Source organism: Notolepis coatsorum (assembly GCF_963971535.1).
Source record: "Notolepis coatsorum genome assembly, chromosome: 7".
NCBI classification, from domain to species: domain Eukaryota; kingdom Metazoa; phylum Chordata; class Actinopteri; order Aulopiformes; family Paralepididae; genus Notolepis; species Notolepis coatsorum.
In genome coordinates, this window is record NC_140171.1 from 97,676,850 (window position 1) to 97,699,798 (window position 22,949).

A 22,949-nucleotide genomic window follows, 5' to 3' on the forward strand; every position below is an offset into this window, starting at 1 on the left:
GTATTGTCTTTTATAGCTATTCTTATGTCTGCACTTTATGCATTGCTTTTATTCTGTCAACTGTATGCACATTTTATGCTTATGTTAATTTTATGCTATTTGCTGTGAAGCACTTTGAGCTGCAATCCATGTATGAAAGGTGCTATATAAATAAAGTTATTATTATTATTATTGTTATTGTTATGGTCAATATCCAGTTGATTCCATTGGATGTGTCGTCACCACTCCCTTCTCCTCTCCCTCTGACAGTGGTTCCCAGAGGTGCGTCATCACTGCCCCTCCACGCCCATCATCCTCGTGGGGCACCAAGCTGGACTTGCGGGATGAGAAGGAGACTATTGAGAAGCTGAAGGAGAAGAAGCTGGCTCCCATCACCTACCCCCAGGGCCTCGCCCTGGCCAAAGGACATAGGTGGGTGGCTGGGCTGGAGACATGGATATGAAATTCTGTATGTGATAAGATAAGATAAGATACAATAAGATAAGATAAGATATGATAAGATAAGATACAATATGATATGATAAGATAAGATACAATAAGATAAGATACAATAAGATAAGATACAATACGATAAGATACAATAAGATAAGATAAGATTACAATAAGGTAAGATAAGATAAGATAAGATAAGATACGATAAGATATAATTGCTACAAACCATAGACACAGTAGACAATGTGTATCACTCTCCATATATTATACAGTCCATTTTCCACAGTTATTTTTTCTTTCTTTCTTGTTGAGGCTTTGTGTGTGCCTTTTTTTACTGTTCTACCAAGTGTTCTCCAGTACTGCATCATCGTCTGGTGTTAACGGCATCACGGTCCAGGCAAAATCCAGAGTGGCGGGCCTCCTTAAAATTGCCTCAAAGATAATCGGGCAAAATCCATCAACCAAACATTTCTGGAAAGCTACACTACAATATGTTGAGAATGGCCCATAAGATCATAGAAGATCCCTCACATGTATTACACACAGAATACGAGCTGCTACCCCTCACACCCCCTGGAAACTGAAAAGACTCAAAAACGAATTTGTGCCACATCCAATAAGCCCCACTTATTGTAGGATAGAGTAGAATAGAAATATGGTCGCAACCTACACGGCCCCGGGACAGTGCAATATAAAAGGGCTGTGCATATAAGAACCTTGGACTTATGGGTCTGTGCCACAAATTAATAATGCTGGTTGGGAGGGAAGGAGAAGGGGGTTCATTACATTGTTTATCTGATGTCTTGTCTGTAGGTCTGTCTATGCTGTAACATGTATTCTGTTATCTTTTTGTAAGGCAGTATTTGTACCAACACACATTAAATAATGATCTTATCTTATATATATGCGCATGCATGTGTTTGTGCCTGCTTGGTTACTTCTCCGTATAACTAAATGTGTGTGTGTGTGTGTGTGTGTGTGTGTGTGTGTGTGTGTGTGTGTGTGTGTGTGTGTGTGCGTGTGCGTGTGCGTGTGGTGTGTGTGTGTAGACTCAGTGAAGTACTAGAGTGCTCAGCTCTGACCCAGCGTGGTCTGAAGACTGTGTTCGACGAGGCCATCCGGGCCGTTCTCTGCCCCCAGCCCACCAAGATCAAGAAGAGGAAGTGCCTGCTACTCTGAGAGGTGAGAGAGAGAGAGAGAGAGATGAGAGAGAGAGAGAGTGAGGAGAGAGAGAGAGAGAGAGAGAGAGAGAGAGAGAGAGAGAGAGAGAGAGGGAGAGAGAGAGAGAGAGAGAGAGATGAGAGAGAGAGAGAGAGAGAGAGAGAGAAGAGAGAGAGAGAGAGAGAGAGAGAGAGAGAGAGAGAGGGCAAAGCAGAGTGGACAGCAATACAGCAATACTCTTCTATGTAACATCAACCATCCATCTACACTCATTGCCCACGCATTCACACCACACACTCACTTTAGATAGACACTCACCTTAACACTCACTTTAGACTTTAAAGGGGTCATATTATGCTTTATTTTTCACTATTTGGGCAATTTTACACATTCCTGTGAGTCTATGGAACACATCTGTAAGGTTTTTTTCAATCAAATTCATTGTTATGTATTTTCAATCAAGTACTTTGGTGCACCACTTTCTGCCCTTGCAAAGTCCAAGCTGTTTTTGGGTGGGCTCCGCCAATATTGATTGATTGATTGAAAACTTTATTAACAGATTGCAGAATGGGTACAATACAGTACAGCTCAATACACACAATTGTTAAGGGGATGCAGACCAGAGAAAGACTTTCGTCTTGTTTACATCAGGGTCCCCAATTTTCAACTCATCATAATGACATACATACATGACATACAGATAGACAGTACTGTTACATCTAGACATTTATGACATACCAGATCTACAAATATACAGTCCTGTTTATGAGTACAAAAAAGCATCTAAAAAGAGAGTATATACATTTGAGGGGGAAGAAACTGTACATTGGAGGAGGTTGGGTAGGTGGGGTGGGAGGGGGTGCGGTTGTGTAGGTGGGGTGGGGGGGGGAAACTGTACATTGGAGGTGGTTGGGTGGGTGGGGGGGTTGGGTAGGCGGGTGGGGTTTGGAGGGGGTTGGGTTTGGACATTTACAGGGGCCAGTTTCAAATTGCAGTCTCCCGTAGGTGCTCTTTTAGAGAGGTTTTGAAGGTGGGTAGTGATTCACATTCCTTTACAGCTGTGGTTAGGGCGTTCCACATTGATGTGGCATAATTGCAAAACGTGTTTAGTCCCTTTACTCGCAACGTGCTTTGAGTGACAGTCACCCACCTGCACTGGCAGATACCTTTGGTAGAGAGAGAGAGAGAGAGAGAGAGAGAGAGAGAGAGAGAGAGAGAGAGAGAGAGAGAGAGAGAGAGAGAGAGAGAGAGAGAGAGAGAGAGAGAGAGAGAGAGAGAGAGAGAGAGAGAGAGAGAGAGAGAGAGAGAGAGATAGACAGATAGACAGATAGGAGGCTCTCACACATCACACACGCAAGGCGTCAGCAGCCTGACCAATTTGTGTGTGCGTGTCTCAGTGTGTTTTCATGTGTGTCTGTGTGTGTGTGCTGATGCATGGTGGGACTAATTCATTGTGCCGCGGGGGGGCATAATCCCACGGGACAATGCGTTGGCAACTTGTTTCGCATGACAAGATATACCTCTGTGAATATTATTGCATGGATCGGAATACGGGCGTGCGCGTGGGAGCGTGCGCTATGATATTTTGCAACAGGTTGACAGTGATACAGCGAGTGCTCTCTTGACAGAAAGAGAGAGAGAGAGAGAGACATAAGTCCCCTCTCTCTCAGGGTGCTTTCACACCAGAGCTGTTTGGTCCGGACTATCGCTCCAAGACTCGCACCATATGAGCCTCTCTCTCCCTCTCTCTATCTGTCTGTCCCTCTCTCTCTCTCTCTCTCTCTCTCTCTCTCTCTCTCTCTCCCTCTCTCTCTCTCTATTTTTCTCTCTTTTGAGGAAGTGCCAACTGACAGGGAAACCGCTTCCGCATTATTTCCACTCGCTCCGTTTTGATCATAATTTCAACGTATCACAGTTGATTGTGGGCGGGCGGTGGCAGATCAGCGCCTTGCTACGTAGGATAGCGAGTCAATTCTGAATGGCTTGGTTCAGTGGGGGAGGTTCTTGCCTGAGCTGAATTGAAGAAATGGGACTGGCTAGAGATTTCACATCTAGTCAGTGTTGGTACAACCCCACATTGCTAGAAAACAATGCAAACCACTGGAAAAGGCCATTTATAAGATAGTGGACCTTTAAACACTACACCATATTTGATCTATTTATTAAAACGTTTTGCACTACATCCATACCTCATTTTTGCATTTTGCTTTTCTTTTTTTAAGTTAGTATTTTTGTACCTCATTGTCTGCATTTGTGTACCTCATTGCCTGCATTTTTACTTCATTGTACTCTCATTATATTGTATATTTGTATAGTGTTGGGACTTTATTCCTCTTTTACTTACTTTTCTTTTACTGTATGAAGCACATTCTCAGGGGCTCATACAGAACCAAGCATTTCACTGTAATGTACTTTATACATGACAAATAAAAGCAAACATGAACTACAGAGACACTGAGAAAATGTAGCACAGAATACTTAAAGGAACATGCCAAGATTTTGGGAAATTAGCTTACCGTCTTCTCCAGAGAGAGACAAGAAGCTATCTGTCAGCCATTGAGCCTGCTACCAGTGGTGGTGAAGGAGGCAATTTCCACCCTACGGAGCGCTTTGAGTGTCTAGAAAAGCGCTATATAAATGTAATGATCATTAATTCATTAACTCATTAACTCATTCATTCATTCATTCATTCATTCATTCATTCATTCATCCATTCATTCATTCATTCATTCATTCATTCATTCATTCATTCATTCATTCATTCATCATTCATTCATTCATTCATTCATTCGGCTGCATGTTAGCTTAGCACAATGAATGGAAGCAGACAGTGCCGGTTAGCCTTCGGGAGAGGTGTTAGTTGGACAATGCCTAGGCACTGTCCGCTTCCATTCATTGTGCTAAGCTAGGCTAACGTGCAGCCAGATAGCTTTCTACTGAATGCAGAGAGAGAAAACTGGTATCTATCTTCTTGTCTCTCTCTCTGGCTCTCTTGTACGGCAAACTGTCTGTTTAACGTTTTAAGCCTGGAGCCCTATTTTCTGAAGAAAAAAAACCCGCCTAAAATACATACCTAAGTAAATGGAATATTGCTGCACTTCTACAAGGTCCATTTGCATGTTCTTGGTATCTAGGGACATCTATGGACCTCTGTGAATGTATTCCCAGTGTCAGAAATATTGTGTCTATTACTAGGCTTGCTTAAATTGTGATGAAACAAAGGAGAATATGAATTATGATTTTTCTTTGCTTTTTTGACAGTGAATAACACCATGCTAGAAATGACCAGACATGAAAAACTGCCACTGGTCTTGTTCAGTACCTTCTTGAGATCACGTGTACAAAGAATCGAAGGGAATGAATAAAGGGAAGATGATTAAACAGAAGGTTTTGTAGATACAGTACTGAATTCTCCCATCCGGACCAATGCAATTTGAAATATTATTATTAGGGATGCTCGATATTGGCTTTTTTACCGATACCGATATACCGATATTGTCCAACTCTTAATTTCCGATACCGATATCAACCGATATCAACCGATACCGATACCGATATATGCAGGGCCCCCCCCCCCCCCCCAAAAATGGAATAATTTCAGGTAATTAACATTACATCTCTTGTTGTGGAATTAACACAACATTATGCATACTTTTGACAATAAATAAAATCAGAATTTGTTCTTACTTGCCTGGGTAAATAAAGGTTATAGAAATGTAAAAAAAAAATATTGAAAAACCGATACCGATTGTAACTGAGGGGTACAATTCCCTGACTGTATTAATAAGTATGGTATCATTAAACCACTACCGTCTTATGTACATTACTACTGGCCATACAGTACACGAGTATATGATGAGAACACCTCCACAATGATACGGTTCCACACAAATCTGGGTTTACGAATATTTATTAGCAGCAAGAATACATAATATACTTTACTTTCAATGCGCTTATAAGGCAAAGGAATGTGCGTAGGCAAATCAATAACGAATGTCCATTCTCATATTACGCAAGAGATAATAATACAACCTGAATCTTAGGAATTATATCTATGGTACTCTGGGGAGGCAGCGGGAGATACTGGTAGGGGGTTCCCACCGGTTGTAAGCCAGCAGGGGGAGGAAATGTTCGAATGCAAAGTCTGGATCAGCGGGGACTCAATAAGCTCCTGCTATGGGAGGCGGTATATTACTCCCTGATCGGCAGACGAAAGCAGCAGCTGTAATCCCAGTATGCGTGCAGCACAGGTGAAAGCCGGCCAGCCTCTCCTTGAGACGGGCTCGAGTGATGCTCCTCACGTCACGGGTAAATCCCACAGTAGTGGGTGTAGATGATTCTTCCCCGCTCCAACAGCCTGGTCCAAAGCAATAATAATAATAATCCAGCCGGAAAGGGGCTCTGCATTCACCGGTGTAGATTCTCCGGTGCGTGGTACTTCACATTAACTAGATAGAACTTGACGTTATTCCACTAAGCTCTGACACTTTACTATCCTATTCGCACGCGGCTATAAGTGCTCTATTTAGACGCACGGTTGCTCACTTCACTTGGTCGTTGACTCGTGATGAAGGCTTTACTAGTAAGGAGCGAACGATACGTTGAACAAACGTATTAGGATAAGACAAGACTCTATTCTGGGGCAAAACGGGCCCTACTTCACCGCACGTCGTATCGTGGGTGAGGCTTCACTTGGGTAACTCGAACTACTTCTGTATTCACCTGCGCCATATTTATATGTTAGGCGAATAAACTAGTACCAGCCTTATTCCTGTCTCGTAGTCTTGGGCAGAACCGGGCATGTTGAGACAAGCCTTGACGGTGGCTTTGAACTCGACTCTGGGGGTATGGCACTGGCGCTGGTGGAACGCTATCCAATAAGAGAATGAAATATTATGGTCTGTACTAGGTTAAAGGGATATTCCGTGTATATGTACAAAGAATACACAAGGGATATCAGACGATATACAAATCCTATGCAATATATATCAATCAATAAATACATATATTCGGTTTAATCTGACCCTTTGTAACAGCCGCCTCCTAATTAGTCCCACCTAATTAGATAAGCAGAGACAGATTAACCGCACTGTCCACTACTCAATGTCCGTTGTGAGGGTAGGCAGTTCACAAAGTCAGGGGGTCATGGTCGTCATTAAGCGAGTCGGGGAGCCTTGGCCACTCTATCAGCCTCGCCACGGGTCGGTTGTATGTCCGCCCTTGGACGAGCACTTCTGCCGTTCTGACCTTTCCGTCGGCACCAGTGATCACTTTGCTTACGCGGCCGGCCGGCCACGCAGCTCGGGGTAGTGACTGGTCTATGATCACGACGACTGGACGGGATGAAGGGGGGTTTAGGAGGAAGCGGGCCTGAGACTGCTTTGATCTGTGCTTGGCTGTGCCTCCTCCTCCTCCGTCTGTTTCTCTTGTTTGCTCTGTACCCCGTCTGAGGAGGGGCCGGTTCCGGCCGCCCCGTCAAGGAGTCGCTTGGGGTGCTGGGTTCGAGGTCAGCTACGTCTGGAGCGCAGCTGAGGGGGGTGGAGTTCCGAACTCCCTCTGGTGCCCACGGTTCTCTCACGGGCCTCTCGCTTAATGTCAATAGCCTCTCAACGGGCTGTACGAGGGAGTGGCCGGTGTCGCTCGCCTTTGTGTGTAGGCAGCGTGTAGACGTGGGTTGACTGTCAAGTCCGTAGAGGGGGCCCTGGAGCGTCCATCCCAGTCGGGTCTGAACCGCGACTGGGCATCCTTTGGGTCCGATGTGGGCCGCCTCAATTGGGAGAATGAGGTCCGCGTGGTCAGAGCCGATGAGCAGGGTCGGTGTGGCGCCGTCGATAAGCGGTATAGGTAGTTGACGTAGGTGCACATACTTAGCCATCAGCTGTGGGATGGGGTAGGTGTACTGGGACAAGCCTATGTCGTGGCTGGTGAAGACGTTGGTTATACTATACTGCTTCTCGGGCTGGTCCACCACTGCCATCTTGAAGGAGACCCTTTCACCTTTTATGGTCTTCTGGTCCCTTCTGATGGTGCGTATGGTCATGGTATCTTTGACACCCCGCAGGCCCAACTGGGCTGCTGCGGAAGCGAGGAGGAGAGTCTTTTCAGACCCATCGTCCAGGACGGCGTAAGTGTCCAGGACCTTGTCCTCGTAGCTCAGGAGCACTCTGACCACTTTGATGAGCACTCGGGGGGTCCCGCTATGCTGGTCAATGTGGAACACTCCTGTTGGTCGGTTGCCTTGGATCTTCTGGTGGGCTCCGCACAGTGCTGCGCGGTAAGCGGCGCCCGCCTGGGCCGCCTCACACCACTGGTCAACTTGGACGGGGTTCAGTGTCTTATATTCGGCGCACTGTGCCAGCCAGTGTCCGCCGTCGCAGTAGGTACAGTAGGGAGCGGTCTGGTGGCTCTTCGGTACTGGTGCCACCGCCTCGGCATGGTACATTACCGCGACGGGCCCACTCTGTTGTCCTGGCTGACGCCTGTTGATGTCATGCAGGACCTCCAAGTGGGTGCCACCGCACCAGCTGCACTTCTTCTTCAAGCGGCACTCAGCTGCTAGGTGGCTGCGCGCGCAGCGGAAGCAGCGGCGGTGGTCCTTGATCCACTGACTCACCTCGTCCGTGGTCAGCTTCCCGAAAGTGTCGCATTGGTACAGCCGATGTTCTCCCTCACAGTACTGGCACTCAATCTTCCACTGGTCCTCTTTCGTCGAGGGGGTGTTGTGGTTCTTGTGCTGCGGTACTGATTCGGCTTGGTGCATAACGGTCACCAACCGGCGGTTATCTGTTGATCCCCGAGGTCCTGGTCTTGGGCTTGGTCCACTCCATACGAACGTGTCGAGTCGTAGGCTACTGACCTCCCTGGCGAGGAACTCAGATAGGTCTAGGAGGGATGCCTCTGGGCCGTTGGGGTCGCGGTGGTCTCTCTGCCGCCTGAAGCGCTCTTGTCGGGCGGGAGGGAGCTTCTCTAGTATCCTCTCTACATTAGAGTTAGCGTACAGTTCATAGATCCCTTTTTCCTTTTGGGACCCCAGCATCCCTACCAGGGACTGTACCTTGATAGAGAGGTCATCTAATGCTCTGTTGTCTCTGGCTGGGGGGAGACGGTCAATGTCTCTTATCTCCTGTATCACATAGTTCCATATGCGTCCATAACGTTGGTCGAGGGCTACTAGAGCCGCGGTGTATGGGGTAGTAGAGCTGGAATATGCCAGCGCTATATTGTGCGCTCTGGGCACCTTCAGGTGCTTGAGTAGGATAGCATACTTGTACGGTTCATCTGGTACGTCGGACAGCATAGTCTCTAAGCACATTCGTAGCTCTGTGTACTGTGCTCTGTTCTCGTGTGTGAAGTCCGGGAACGTCGGTGTGCCAAGGTACGATGCCATGGATGACTGGCACATCGGTGAGCGTTGGGGGAGAGGCCTCCTAGGCGAGTCTCCTCTTACGTGTCGCCTTGGGCTGGTACTTGGTGGGTACCAAGGGCCGGGTACCCAGGTGCTGTTCCTCGGGGCTGGCGGTGCGTCAAACTCACCCGTGAGTTGAGTCGGGAGTTTGTAGCGCAGGGCCTCGGGGCTGACTTCTGGGCTGTACTGGGCCTTCTGGTCCAGAGTACGTTGCTGCTGGTCGGCTTGACATTCCTCCTCTTCCTCTTCCTCTTCCTCTGCTAGGACCTGGAGTCTTCTGTTCAGTCTCTCGGCGTGGTCCGGTTCTTCCCGGTTGCTGGGTCTCGTATGGACCGGCCGGGGAGGGGGTTCGGAGACGTGGACAGGATCCTCCTGTTGGCGGGGTCCCGGGTCGCTTGGTCGGGTAGGGGAATGTGTCCTAGACCCTTGTCGTGACGATCTCCGGGAGCTCCGTGCGGAGAGAGGGGGTGTCGCCATGGCAACCAATTTGTCCATCAGCTGCGCCTGCAGCCGGTCGCGCTCTGCCTCGCGCTGGGCATGGGCTGCGTCGCGCGCTGCGTCGCGCTGGGCATTGGCGCTGGCATGGGCGGCGTGGAGCTGTGCATTTGCGATGTCGCGCTGTGCATTGGCGGCGGCGTGCTGTGCATCGGCGCGGCTTCTTTCAATGTTCTCTTCCGTCTGAAGGCGTCTGGTCTCCAGTCTTATGCGGTCGTCTTCACTCCTTTGTTGCGCCTGGAAGCGCTCTCGCTCGGTTGCAGAATGTTCGCGCTCACGCGTCTGTTGCGCTTGAAGTCGATCGCGTTCGGTGGACGCTGCCAGGGTGGTGATGAGTGCCTGCGCCAGCATCTTGTCCGCTTCGCTGGGGGAAGACAACGGCGGAGGTGATCGGCTTCCGGCAGTGCTCGTTGGAGATCTGTTCTCTGGGCGCGCCTCGAGGTCTGTCTCCTGGGCGCGCCTCTCTTCTGGTAGTGGGTCGGGTTCCGTCCCTGGAGCGCTTTCTTTATCCTGGAGCTCTCCGGGGACTGTCCCGTTGGCGTTGTCTGGGGGTAAAGTCATGTCATGTCCCTCCTGGTCCCCCCTGTGAGCTTGGTCAGTTACGTTAGAACCCACTAGGGTCTCTACTGGCGGGGTAGCCTGGTCGGTAGGGTTGGACATAATTTTACTATCCGCTTTAGTTACTTTATCCGTATTTAACTTCCTTTTAAAGCTAGGTATTGGACTGACAACGTAGTCCTCTAGGTGAAGAGGTGGCTGCCGTCTGCGCTCCGGGCGATCTAGCTTAGGAGAACCGTTTGTGGAGTGTTCATCATCGGCCATGTTAATATTAATATTATATTAATATTACGCTAATTCTTATCTCCGGCTCGAAGGACCAATTGTAACTGAGGGGTACAATTCCCTGACTGTATTAATAAGTATGGTATCATTAAACCACTACCGTCTTATGTACATTACTACTGGCCATACAGTACACGAGTATATGATGAGAACACCTCCACAATGATACGGTTCCACACAAATCTGGGTTTACGAATATTTATTAGCAGCAAGAATACATAATATACTTTACTTTCAATGCGCTTATAAGGCAAAGGAATGTGCGTAAGCAAATCAATAACGAATGTCCATTCTCATATTACGCAAGAGATAATAATACAACCTGAATCTTAGGAATTATATCTATGGTACTCTGGGGAGGCAGCGTGAGATACTGGTAGGGGGTTCCCACCGGTTGTAAGCCAGCAGGGGGAGGAAATGTTCGAATGCAAAGTCTGGATCAGCGGGGACTCAATAAGCTCCTGCTATGGGAGGCGGTATATTACTCCCTGATCGGCAGACGAAAGCAGCAGCTGTAATCCCAGTATGCGTGCAGCACAGGTGAAAGCCAGCCAGCCTCTCCTTGAGACGGGCTCGAGTGATGCTCCTCACGTCACGGGTAAATCCCACAGTAGTGGGTGTAGACGATTCTTCTCCGCTCCAACAGCCTGGTCCAAAGCAATAATAATAATAATCCAGCCGGAAAGGGGCTCTGCATTCACCGGTGTAGATTCTCCGGTGCGTGGTACTTCACATTAACTAGGTAGAACTTGACGTTATTCCACTAAGCTCTGACACTTTACTATCCTATTCGCACGCGGCTATAAGTGCTCTATTTAGACGCACGGTTGCTCACTTCACTTGGTCGTTGACTCGTGATGAAGGCTTTACTAGTAAGGAGCGAACGATACGTTGAACAAACGTATTAGGATAAGACAAGACTCTATTCTGGGGCAAAACGGGCCCTACTTCACCGCACGTCGTATCGTGGGTGAGGCTTCACTTGGGTAACTTGAACTACTTCTGTATTCACCTGCGCCATATTTATATGTTAGGCGAATAAACTAGTACCAGCCTTATTCCTGTCTCGTAGTCTTGGGCAGAACCGGGCATGTTGAGACAAGCCTTGACGGTGGCTTTGAACTCGACTCTGGGGGTATGGCACTGGCGCTGGTGGAACGCTATCCAATAAGAGAACTAAATATTATGGTCTGTACTAGGTTAAAGGGATATTCCGTGTATATGTACAAAGAATACACAAGGGATATCAGACGATATACAAATCCTATGCAATATATATCAATCAATAAATACATATATTCGGTTTAATCTGACCCTTTGTAACACCGATATTTTCCGATATAACATTTTAATGCCGATATCGGCCGATAATCGGTAGGCCGATAATATCGGACATCCCTAATTATTATAGAATATTCCAATTCCAATTCCAATATTCCAATTCGCACATTTATGGATTGGGCCAAATCTTCTCTTTCAAATGACCAAGTTCAATTTGGATTTAGTATCACCAGGCGTGCATGAAGAACAGATAATAAAATCTACTGTATGTACAGTAGGTATTTTATTCTTGCAAGAGCTCCGCCATTTTGAAACTGATTTCAAATTGGATGGTTGCTAAATGCTCAAAATAGGGGAGACAAACTAACTGCGCTACAATATATGCCAATAACGTTCAGTTTTGTGGTATATAATCCAGAGTAATAAGAAAAATATTAAATAATAATCAGGAGGTAATTTGCTTGCAGAAAGCTAGAAGCCTTTTGGAAGTGTAGTTTTGAAAAATTCCAACGCTCATTGAAAACTCTGGATGTCCTCTTCTCAAAATGACTCAAAATGACTACATTCACAGACGGCCGGTAATTCAAAATGGCAGATTTCCGCGATAACAACAACACATTTTTTTAAACTAAAATCTCACTGATAACACTTTAACCTATTGGTAAACAAACCTATTGATGAAAATATACATTATAACTGCTGTTGTGACATGGTTATGATGTTTATTCTTGAATACGTTTGAAAAAAATTATAATAATTATGTCAGACAGTCTGGAGAGCTTGATTTATGACGTGATGTAATTTTGGGACCGGTAACGGTCCCGTCGGGCTTAAGTGCACATGACAATAAACAATCTTGAATCTGGAGAAGACAATAAGCTAATTTGCCCAAATGTTGGCGTGTTCCTTTAATAGATTTAGGTAAAGGTCAGTTCCCAACGCTAAACGTTACAGGCAGAAGCAGGTAAATCCTTCTCTGTGTTCCCACATGTATTCTCAGTTCAACCTCTAATGTCTCCAACGCCTCACTGTGCCTCACTGAGCACAGACTAAATCCCTGTACATCTTCCTGGACATTTACATTTAAATTTGACATTTTACTATTACTGTATATTGTCGGACTGTATATTTCAGAATTTTACAATGTATTTTTATTTACATTTTTATTCTTATTCCAATTTGTATTTTTGACTTTTGACTAACTAAATGTTCATTGTGAGCGATCTGTGGTGCTGAATTTCCCTCTGGATTAATAAAGTACTTTTTTTTTTTTATTGATCTTTTTCCCCCTCCATTTTCCTCCGATTTTCTCCCATCCCAATGTTAGTCGTATGCCAATTCCCAATCCCCTTCTTGGTCGCTGCGCACTTACCCCCCACAGTCAGATCATCTGGGAGAGTGGAGGCTATCACGTGCTTCCTCCGACACACGTCCAGCCAATCAACCGCTTCTTTTCACCTGGCAGCGCGGATCCTCCCTGAGAGGGCGTAGCGTGTGGAAGGATCACACTATCCGACTCAGGTCCTATCCGCGCTTAGCAGGCGCCCCGACCGAACTGTAGGAGTCGCTGTTTACAATGACCTGGACCCACTCCGCCAGCTTCTCCCACCCTCTAATACAGCCAATTGTATTAGTGTGAACGGCCAGCCAAGCTGGTGACAACCCCGGAGCTGTGATGACGAACGCAATCTCCGCTATGCCACCTAACCGCCCTTTAATAAAGTACTTCTATTCTATGGTGCCTACAGTCTTATACTGTATATTTATGGTTTTATAGAATTAGTATTGTCTGTATCATCTTATCTTATTATCTTATCTGATTTCCTCTAGGTCCAGGGAGGGTTGGAGAGTCGAGGGAGAAGTAACTGCAGACCCAGGATACAAGAGGACATTTGTAAAACATTCTGTTATTTCTGTAGCAAGGAAAAAACAGTTGCGCTGCCTCGATTCTTAATGAAAGTAACCATGGCGTAACGTTCAGATACAGACCCAGATGTATAAACCATGTGGACTTAAGGCTGGACAACAATTAAGCATGATTGCCGTTCAATGAGATCACACACCACGATAGGATTATTACATTGTGACATTGTGACACACAATTCTGTATAAAATTATACTGCACATATTTGTGTTAAAGCTGGACTGTGTAGTTTTAGGGTGAAAATGTGAATCTCTGAAAGAAATCTTAATAGTGAGTGATATATCTTTAGAACTGAATTGATGAAGTGTCCCAGAACAACGACTGGATACCTGGAACTGTATAGACCTGTTTGCTGTTTACAAACATACCGTGTTCGAGCCAATCAGCAATACCAACTGAGTCACGTGACTAAGTTACCCCGTCACTAAGTTACCCTGTGACTAAGTTACTGCGCTAAAAAGGTACGACGGGGCTCTATGGAGAAACCATGACACTCCCCTGAGTAAAAGTTGTTTCAAACTAAAAACGTCTGGGTATCATTTAGCCAAATCAGCATGGCTGTGTGAGTCTTAAACCTTTTACATATCTAGCTTTGGCATAGATTGATTGTTTAGATCGCTAGTATGGCTAACAAATGCAAATATATTGTAGTCTGCCCCGTTGTTCTGACCAGGATTATGTTATTTTTGCCCCCTTGATGCGCGTGTACTGAGTCTGACTCAGCGAACAGGTCTATGAGGCCAGAAGTCATCTGTTTGTCTGGCTGTGGTGGGCCTACCCTCCCACCACATTTACAATACACAGGTCAGTGTTGCTCCGGTTTCTAAAAGGTTATCTGTTGCATTTGTGTTGTGATAAGAAACAGGTTCTAAGCATTTGTAATTAATAATTTTGTTTATGTTCTTTTTTCCCTTCCTAAAATGGCATAGTAGAGCTTTAGTATTATTTGTATTGATATCATTTAAAGATTTTACAGAGTTTTGGTTTGATCAGACTTTACATTACCATGCCGATCAACGTCATGGACATCTATTTGATTATTGATTATTGATTATGATAATTTTTTTGAGAAGATATTATGATAATGTGGACATCAAAAATGTATCACTAATATAATTTATAATATAATATCATTGTTATGGTGATATTAATGTCTTCCCTATCACCAAACCTATGGAGTCCATTGTAAATGTTTTTGTTCAGTGAGATTGATTTGGTAGATATTGTATGAGCCTATATTAGTATTTGTGAAAATAACGACCAATGAAAGCGCATCAATGAATGGGGGAATAATTATTGTGTCAGGGCGGGGAGCTGAACAAGATTATTTTATAGCAACATGTATAAATTGTTAGGGTCGCGACCCAAAATGGGTCGCGGACCCGTTTGTATTGGGTCGCCAATTTCTTTTTTAAAGAATTACAATTAATTTTTTTTTGCTGTAGATGTGTTGATTCAGTTTGGCACCACATACTTATGTGAATCTGGGTTTACTACTCTAGCATACCTGAAAAACAAATACAGAAACAGACTAAATGCTCAGCATGACCTCAGAATAGCACTTTCAAAAACCAAGGCCAGAATAGATCTGCTGGTTGAAAACTTCAACCAGCCACATACCTCTCATTAGATTTCATTGTGCCATAGATGAAATATTATACCCCTTCTAGCATGTCAGGTCAGTAGAATTTTTAAACAAGTCAGTACAAATTAATCAGAATGTTGCTCAATGTTGGGGTTTAAGGTTGAGGGACGGAGGGAGGGGGTAAGAAATGGAGAGTTGAAAAAGGGGTGAGAAATAGAAAGGAGAGTAGAACATGTTTGTTTTTAAAAGTGTTACAAAATTGTATGTACATATGTTATGAGGTGGTGAGCAACTTAACATTACACTCTGATTATTGCTGTGATGTACTTTTATAATTAAATAAATACATTTCATATACATTTGAAATTCATGGTTTGTTGTGTTCTTTATCAGTAGTTTATAAATGTATGTTATGGCAATTCATGATGTATTTTTGTAAGTTTGGGTCCCGGGGAAACACCAAATTTCTCTTTTGGGTCTCGAGCTGAGAAAGTTTGGGAACCCCTGGTCTATAGAGATCGTCATGGCGGCGTCTGCTAAATCCAGTTTTGGTACATGGAGATATTCTCACAATTTTTCCTATATCGAGAGCAAAGAAAAGAACATCTTAGTGAAATGTACATTGTGTCTAAGGGTCCTATCGACTGCCCAAAACAGCATTTCTAACTTGCTGAAGCACCTGGAGAAACAGCATGCTTCAACGAAGCTAGTAGCTAAGTTTAAAGACACAGACTCATCATCCGACACATCCGAAGCCACTCCACGCAAGCAACACCGGCTCGATTTAAAAAAACTGAATGTCAGGTAATTAACATTACATATGTCTTGTTGTGGAATTAACATAACATAGTCGTAATACACACAAAACAGGCTCTCATACAGAAAAAGGGATTGTTCAATACTCAGGGTAGTCGTCCGGTCCAGGGTCAGTACACAAGGTGAGATGTGCGTGAACTAATGATGCGCAGGTGTGTTCTATCGGTACTAATCAGCTACCTAATTGTTCTACTCCTTCCATGGCAATAATATCTCCCATCCTTCACATATCCATGAGAGGGGGGGTGAGATCTGCCACAACACATATATACAATATACAGAGTAAAATGAGTAACAGTGAGGTACAATGCAAAAATTAGGTACAAAACGTAGGGCAAGGTGCAAACTGCAAATGCAAAAGAGGTATGAATGTAGTGCAAATCTCTTTAATAATAGATAAATATAATAATAGTGTTAACACTTTGAGCGCCACTCACGGCTAATCTCGGGTTTACGATCGTGACGTTGAAAGCCACGTCACGGCTTTTCTCGTTTTTTTTTTTATTTTATTAGCGATCTGAAATCATCACGCGAGCCTACCGTTGGAGATCCAGGGGCCGCCGGCGATCAGATGTGAAAAAAGCGCCCCCTATCGTCTCCCAGATGGTAAATCACCCTTTTAGAATGGACTCAATGAAAATGGATGGGAAAAAAAATATTCCAGTCCACATTTTACTTCTCACCCATGCAGCCGGAGTTACCAGAGTTCATTCTGGAGCCTTTGAGCCGCGGTGATCATGGGTTATACTGTACACACGTTGGATCAATATACTTTTTTTCGAATGGTGATCAGGAATTGGAATATACCATTTGGATACCATCTGATGTCAGGTAAGGAATCTATGTTATCAGTGTTAGGATAATCAGACTAGTTTTCATGGAGATATAAGCGTCTCCACTATATGTGATATGGCTGTTTCACTGTAAAAGCCATGAGGAAATAATAGCAGCGATTATCAGCGCACGGCACGAGCACACATATACTATCGACCATCTAGCGTTTATTTGAAAACGATTCATAAATAGACAGACAAATGATAACGTTCTGGAATATTCCAGTAAAAGGCGATTATCATGGAATGTGTTGTTTTTTCTTTGAAACCGAGTGGTTTTCAAAATGCTATAATGAAAATGAAATGAAATGAAAGGAAATTAAGCGATAAAAACACAATCTGCTTTGCCAATGTTGACTGGAAAATGATTCTTTGATAAGCGATGGGCAGATTAGACACATAGCATCATTTAAAACATAGATTAGGCGATATTAACGTTACATGGGCCGTGGACCGTGGCATCAACGGGGTAAAAAGGAAAACACGGCCCGGCACTGAAAGTGTTAAAGTGTCTAACGTGAGTAAAGTGAGTGGTGAGTGTTTGTTTTAGTTTGTTATTTAAAGTGAGTGTGTACTGTACATTGGATGTGTGTGCAGTGAGTGTAGATGATGGGCTGGTACATAGTATCATTGAGCATCCTGATGGCCTGGGCCCAGGGCCCGGTAAAGGGTTTAATCCGGATATAACTGATCCGGATTTGGAAATCCTATGTTTTGCTATCCAGGATCACATAATCCAGTTTATTTTTGTGCCGTTTTTTCAAAGCAACATCGGATAGGATTACTCTGATCCGGATACAAACTTTTCGGGATTACCAAATCCGGATAACCAGTGCTCAAAAAGGGATAGGTTATCACAATGTAGGTTACTAGCTATGTAGACAGGTAGAATAGCCAGCGTGGGGTCACTTCAAGTGTTTGTTTTTAACAAAACAACACAATAAAACAATATAAGCGTCCCCCTTTCATTTTCTACTTTTGGAAACCAGCAGTCCGCTCATCTGAGACCTACAACAAATAAAAAAATATATATACATTACTCACAAATACTGTACATTGTGGATATTTAGAACAAGTTTCAAATAAAGATGTATTGAATTGAATAAAAAGGCTAAATGTCCAATACTTACCAAAAATAAATAATTTCAGAGTTCTTCATCATCTGCTGTGGAGAGACCAGCTTGTACAAGCTTGGCTTTTAGGAGGCGGATCTCAAATCTAGCCTTGCTTTGCTGTAGTCAGGTAAGGGTCAGTTGTTCCTTCTTGTTGAGTCTGTACTTCCGCCCTTTCAGTCTCTCTTTGCGGAAGTGCCTATAATCACCATCTCCATTTGCCAAAGGACACTTCAAGCCTCTTTTCTGAGCTTCTGTGGCAACTACTGGCTCTAAGGATCCACCTTCTTCCTCAATGATAAGGGCTGAGATCCAAAATAAATGTGTCGTCTGGATCAGGAGGAACTGGCTCACTTTCCTCTCCAATCGCAGGCTCACTATCCCCTACAACACCTTGAATCCCATGCAGAGTTTGTGACTTCTCACCTCCAATAATGCCAAGTACCACATCTGTGTAATCACCCCTCTTAACACTTTGAGTGCCGACGACGTGTATTGTCGTCTTATCATGCCCCCGTTGAGTGCCGACGACGTGATTTGTCGTTTGATTTTTTTATTAGCGATCTGAATTCATATTTCATCAACCGAGTCTCCCGTTGGTACAGCAGACCCTCTAGGAGCTCAGATTGGAAAATACCGCCCCCTATCGTCTATCCCTGTGTAACTGCAGCACATTCGATTATACTGGGAGATCCCTGTGGGGGAGCTAACTTGCTCCATTATGCTGGCGATGGATCTGATGAACATGGAAGTGATCGCGAGTTGGAAAGCAGCGTGGAATATATATTTACAGCAGCCAATAATCAATCAATAAACGCGATCGATATTTGGAATGGCGATCAGGAATTGGAATAATCTTTTTGGAGAACATCTGATCTAAGGTAAGGAGTCTATGTTACCAGTTTTAGGATAATCAGAGCTGTATTCACTGAGATATCAGCACGTGCCATGTGTGTGTATGTGTGTGTGTGATGTTGAGGAAATGAGAGAATAGATTTTTCAGCCCGCTTCTATAGCGTGCATAAGTACACATATACTATCGATAATCTAGCGTTTATTTGAAAACTATTCATAAATAGGCAGACAAATGACAACGTGTCTAGTGTATTCGAGAATATTCCAATAAATACCGTTTATGGGGGAATCTTTCAATTTTCCGGACATTTTCGAGAGAACGATAGCTTTTCGAAATGCTATAAAAAGGATATGAACCGATTGAAAAACAATCAGTTTCGACAATGTTGACTGCAAACGAGTCATTGATAAGCGACGGGCAGATTAGACACATAGCCATAATTTAAAACATAGATTATGCGTTTTTAACGCTAACATTGAAGTGGATGATGGCATTCAAGGGGGTAAAAAGGAAAACAAGGCCGGCACTGATAGTGTTAAAGGGCTTGTTGCCTGTTTGGGTGTTTTTGGCTTCAGCATGGTCCTTTGTTGCCCTGGCCCTAAGATTCTTCCATCTAAATTTCACTTGTTCTGTGGTCCTCTTCTGGCCAGACACCATGGCATTCACATTCTGGGTGATTTCAACCCAAATATCATTTATCTTTTTGTTGGTAAGTGCTCCACCCTTAGCAGAACTAAAGCTCCCTACTATTGAGCCAAAATAGCACCTAACACCCTCTAGTAGCGCAGGTTTCGGCAACAGTGAAATTAGGGCGTTTTGAGTCCATGGTTCCATCACTTTGGTGTAGTGAACATAGTTCATCATTTATAGACCTTGGGTATGATTGCCTTAATTGAACACAAGTCAAAGTCAAATGACTGATGACCGTGTCAGTGTGATTAATATACAGTGATAAGTGACAGTTTATAATTTATATATTATTTGTGTTCAATACTGACCTGTTTGGGGGATTATTTTATGAGGCCAAAATCTTTTGAATTTGCTGTACTGAAAGGCTGCGTCATAATGTCTACTTTATATACTTGATCATTGCCAAATTCCACCCCACCCAAGAGGATATCTCCAACCTCATTCAATTGTTGTGCTAAATATTTAGGGATATTTAACAACTAGTCCTATTAAGAATCCTTGATCACTGTAGCGGATGAACACATTAAGTGAAAATCTTATGAATAAATGTATATACTGTATAATCCAAATATTGGATACACATTTTAAAGTTTCATTACATTTTGTGACTGAAATCCACCCTGAATCCACCCTTCTACTGGGATCAATTTAATCCTGATTTTTTGGATCAAAGTGATCCCAATCCTACTAAAAGGTTTTGAACAACCCATTTTCAAGATTTGATCAAATCTGTTATCCGAAATCCGATCGGATTACTTTTGCACAACCGGGAGTTCAAAACGCTTAATCCCTATCTGATTTGATCAGATTTGGATTTTGGGTAGTTGAAAACCAAAAAACAGGATTAGGATCACTTTGATATCTGATCAGATCAGGAAATCAAATCCAAGCTTTAATCTGGATCTGTTGTGTGGGGGGAGTTTAGGAAGGGTGTAGGATTCAAGCGCAGGACAGTGGAGGGTCAAGCCCTTGTAATTGACAAGTTTTACTGGAGTAGCAGTAAACAAGGAACATTTCAGGGGAAAACAAAACCGGTGTTACCTTTTTCTGTATTAACTTGAACGTTAGTAAGAGTACAGGAGAGTGTTCTCTTCACTCTAGGGCCGAAGTGGTCATGTACAATCACGTACTTATTAACGTACTGTCCGGACTTCGGGGTAATTCCCTCTAGATGTGTGGTGGTGACAGTAAACCACTGGAAACCGTTATCTTCAGGACTGGGCATTTATTTCCATTGTATTCTTCATATCATGTGGTTGTTACATATAATGTCACAACAAGCTACCTGCTTCTCTCGTTCTTGCGTACACACTGTCTCATATCAATATTCGCTGCTTGCCTAGCCCACCTGTATCCCACTATGCATCACTCTTAAAGGAGCAGACCCTAATCTTATAACACTACCCCCACTCTGGATCAGGATGGCAATTAACTAAATATAATAATAACATTCCAGCACCCCTATGACTATGACTACACACAAAATATCCTAAACAGATTACATAGACTTTTTTTCCTTATTTTGAACACCCCTTGAGTCTCTGGAGTCCTTTAGGGTCACAACGCCCAAGAACATCTCCCCTTGATGGAGTAACAGTCCATAAGAAACAGTCCATAGGAAACAGTCCATTATAATCCTTACAATAGTTGTTTCCCTTGAGAACAGAGTGTAATGGTGGAAGGTAGTGCAGTGTTAGGAGTTTAAACAGTCCACCTCCTTTCAGTGCTTCTGAGGTTCCAACACACTCTGAAAAAGAAGCATGAAACACACCTACAATGCAATGAATACAGCCCCAATATAACCACAGCTCTAACTTAATATTAAAGGCAACCTCCCAGTATCCTCTCTAGCTTCTAACTGAGTAAAACACCTGCTTCACCTGTTAACCCCAAAATAAACGTATGGTCTCACTTCTCTCACCGTAAACAAGATCACAACCAAAAGTAAACTTGCTCATGATGCCACAGTCCCTCAAGTTTTTTTCCTTTAACAAAACAATACAAAGTCTTTCAAACAACAAAAACTCCTTTCAACTCTTTTTTTTAGCACAAGTATTATAACTTTTTTTTTAGTAAGTCACCCACTTTCCATATGTATCTGTAGGTATCCTGGTCCTGCTAGACCTGCCCCTGGATGTTTGGCACTGAGTGGAGTCCATAACCGTTGCTTTTTGAGTATATTGCACTGCACTACCCCCACTAGCATGAACCTCCTCCGTACTCGACGAGACTTGGGCTGTGTGTGGCGAAGAGGGGAAAGCAATGGGGCTCAAGGGAATGTCTGTAGATGACTCTGCTTCCTGTCAACTATCACTCCCCGCCGCCGTATCCGGGAACAGATTAGCCAGGAACAGGTCAGAGTCGATGAGGCTGGTATCTGGAATGGGTGGTAGAACCTCAGCAGGGTTCCAGACTTGTGCTTGTTCGATGACCCAGACATTATCCAACAGGGTACGGGAGTGGCATGGTTTGAGTTTGTCATGGTGCACTACTTTGACTTTTGCCTTAGGCCCCTTTTTGATGCGGTACACCAAGTCGTCCAGTTGGCCTAGGACAAAGTATGGCCCCTCGTATGATGGCAAGAATTTTCCTCACCTTATCTCTTACTCACTTGGTGCCTTTTACTAGGTGCCAGACAGCATCACCTGTGTTGTACAGAGTGCGGCAAACATTCTTGTCATATTGCTTTTTGGCCCGTTCCACAGACTGACCTAGGGCATCTCTGGCAGGGGCGTCATTTTGGTATGGCAAGGTATGGTTTTTTTTTTTGTATTACAATTTTTTATGTTGATTTAGAATTCAAATGTCAACATTATGAACGAGGCTTCGAACTATTCGGTACAGCCCTAGCATGTTTTGATATTGTCAATTATCTCACTTTTAGGTGACTTTTACTGTGACTAACTGAAATATGCCAAAAAAAAGGGAAAATGGACATACAGACGTTTTTTAATCAGAGGGCAGCAGAGAGAAGTGATACAGGGACACAGGTAAGGTCTTACAATGGCTTAGTGATTATAACAGTGCAGTTCAGCATTCAGTAACCCATACTTTTTGTGAATGTGTTTTTGATACTATATTCTGTTGAACACACACCTCAAAACCGTACCTAAGGAAAATTGGCTCAATTGCAAGAAAAATAATAGACAGTTATGATATTACATTCTGCATAATTTGTATGCAAAATATTGTTAAAAATGCTTGTGTAGTCCTGTGTCATACCTAAATGTCATACAAGTGAATTGTATAGAAACAACTCACCAAAAGTGACTATTGCACAACTGATTTGACAAAAAAATCCACCTAGGGGAAAGCCCCCCTTCACCCACCCCCCGCCCCCCCCACCCTCCCTCCTCGCCATACCTTGGCTTTTACTGAAATGACGCCACTGATCTCTGGCGATCTGGTGAGCAAGCTCCAGCCTTTCACGGAGCTGAGTGACATACTGTGGAGGAGTCTGGGCACTTTCATGGCCGGGTGGCAGACCAGCCACCAGGTCAATTGGCTCAGTCACTT

At 44.0% G+C, this 22,949-nt stretch overlaps 1 pseudogene across 1 annotated transcript in view; it reads left to right on the forward strand.

Annotated features, from left to right (window-relative positions):
- Positions 1–15,472, forward strand: part of LOC311231900 (ras-related C3 botulinum toxin substrate 2-like) — a 106,555-nt pseudogene extending 91,083 nt beyond the window's left edge. The window contains exons 5-7 of the transcript XR_014621061.1: positions 250–411; positions 1,482–1,614; positions 13,448–15,472. The product of XR_014621061.1 is annotated as a ras-related C3 botulinum toxin substrate 2-like (transcript). The remainder of the gene's footprint in view (positions 1–249; positions 412–1,481; positions 1,615–13,447) is intronic.
- Positions 15,473–22,949: the final 7,477 nt, after the last annotated feature.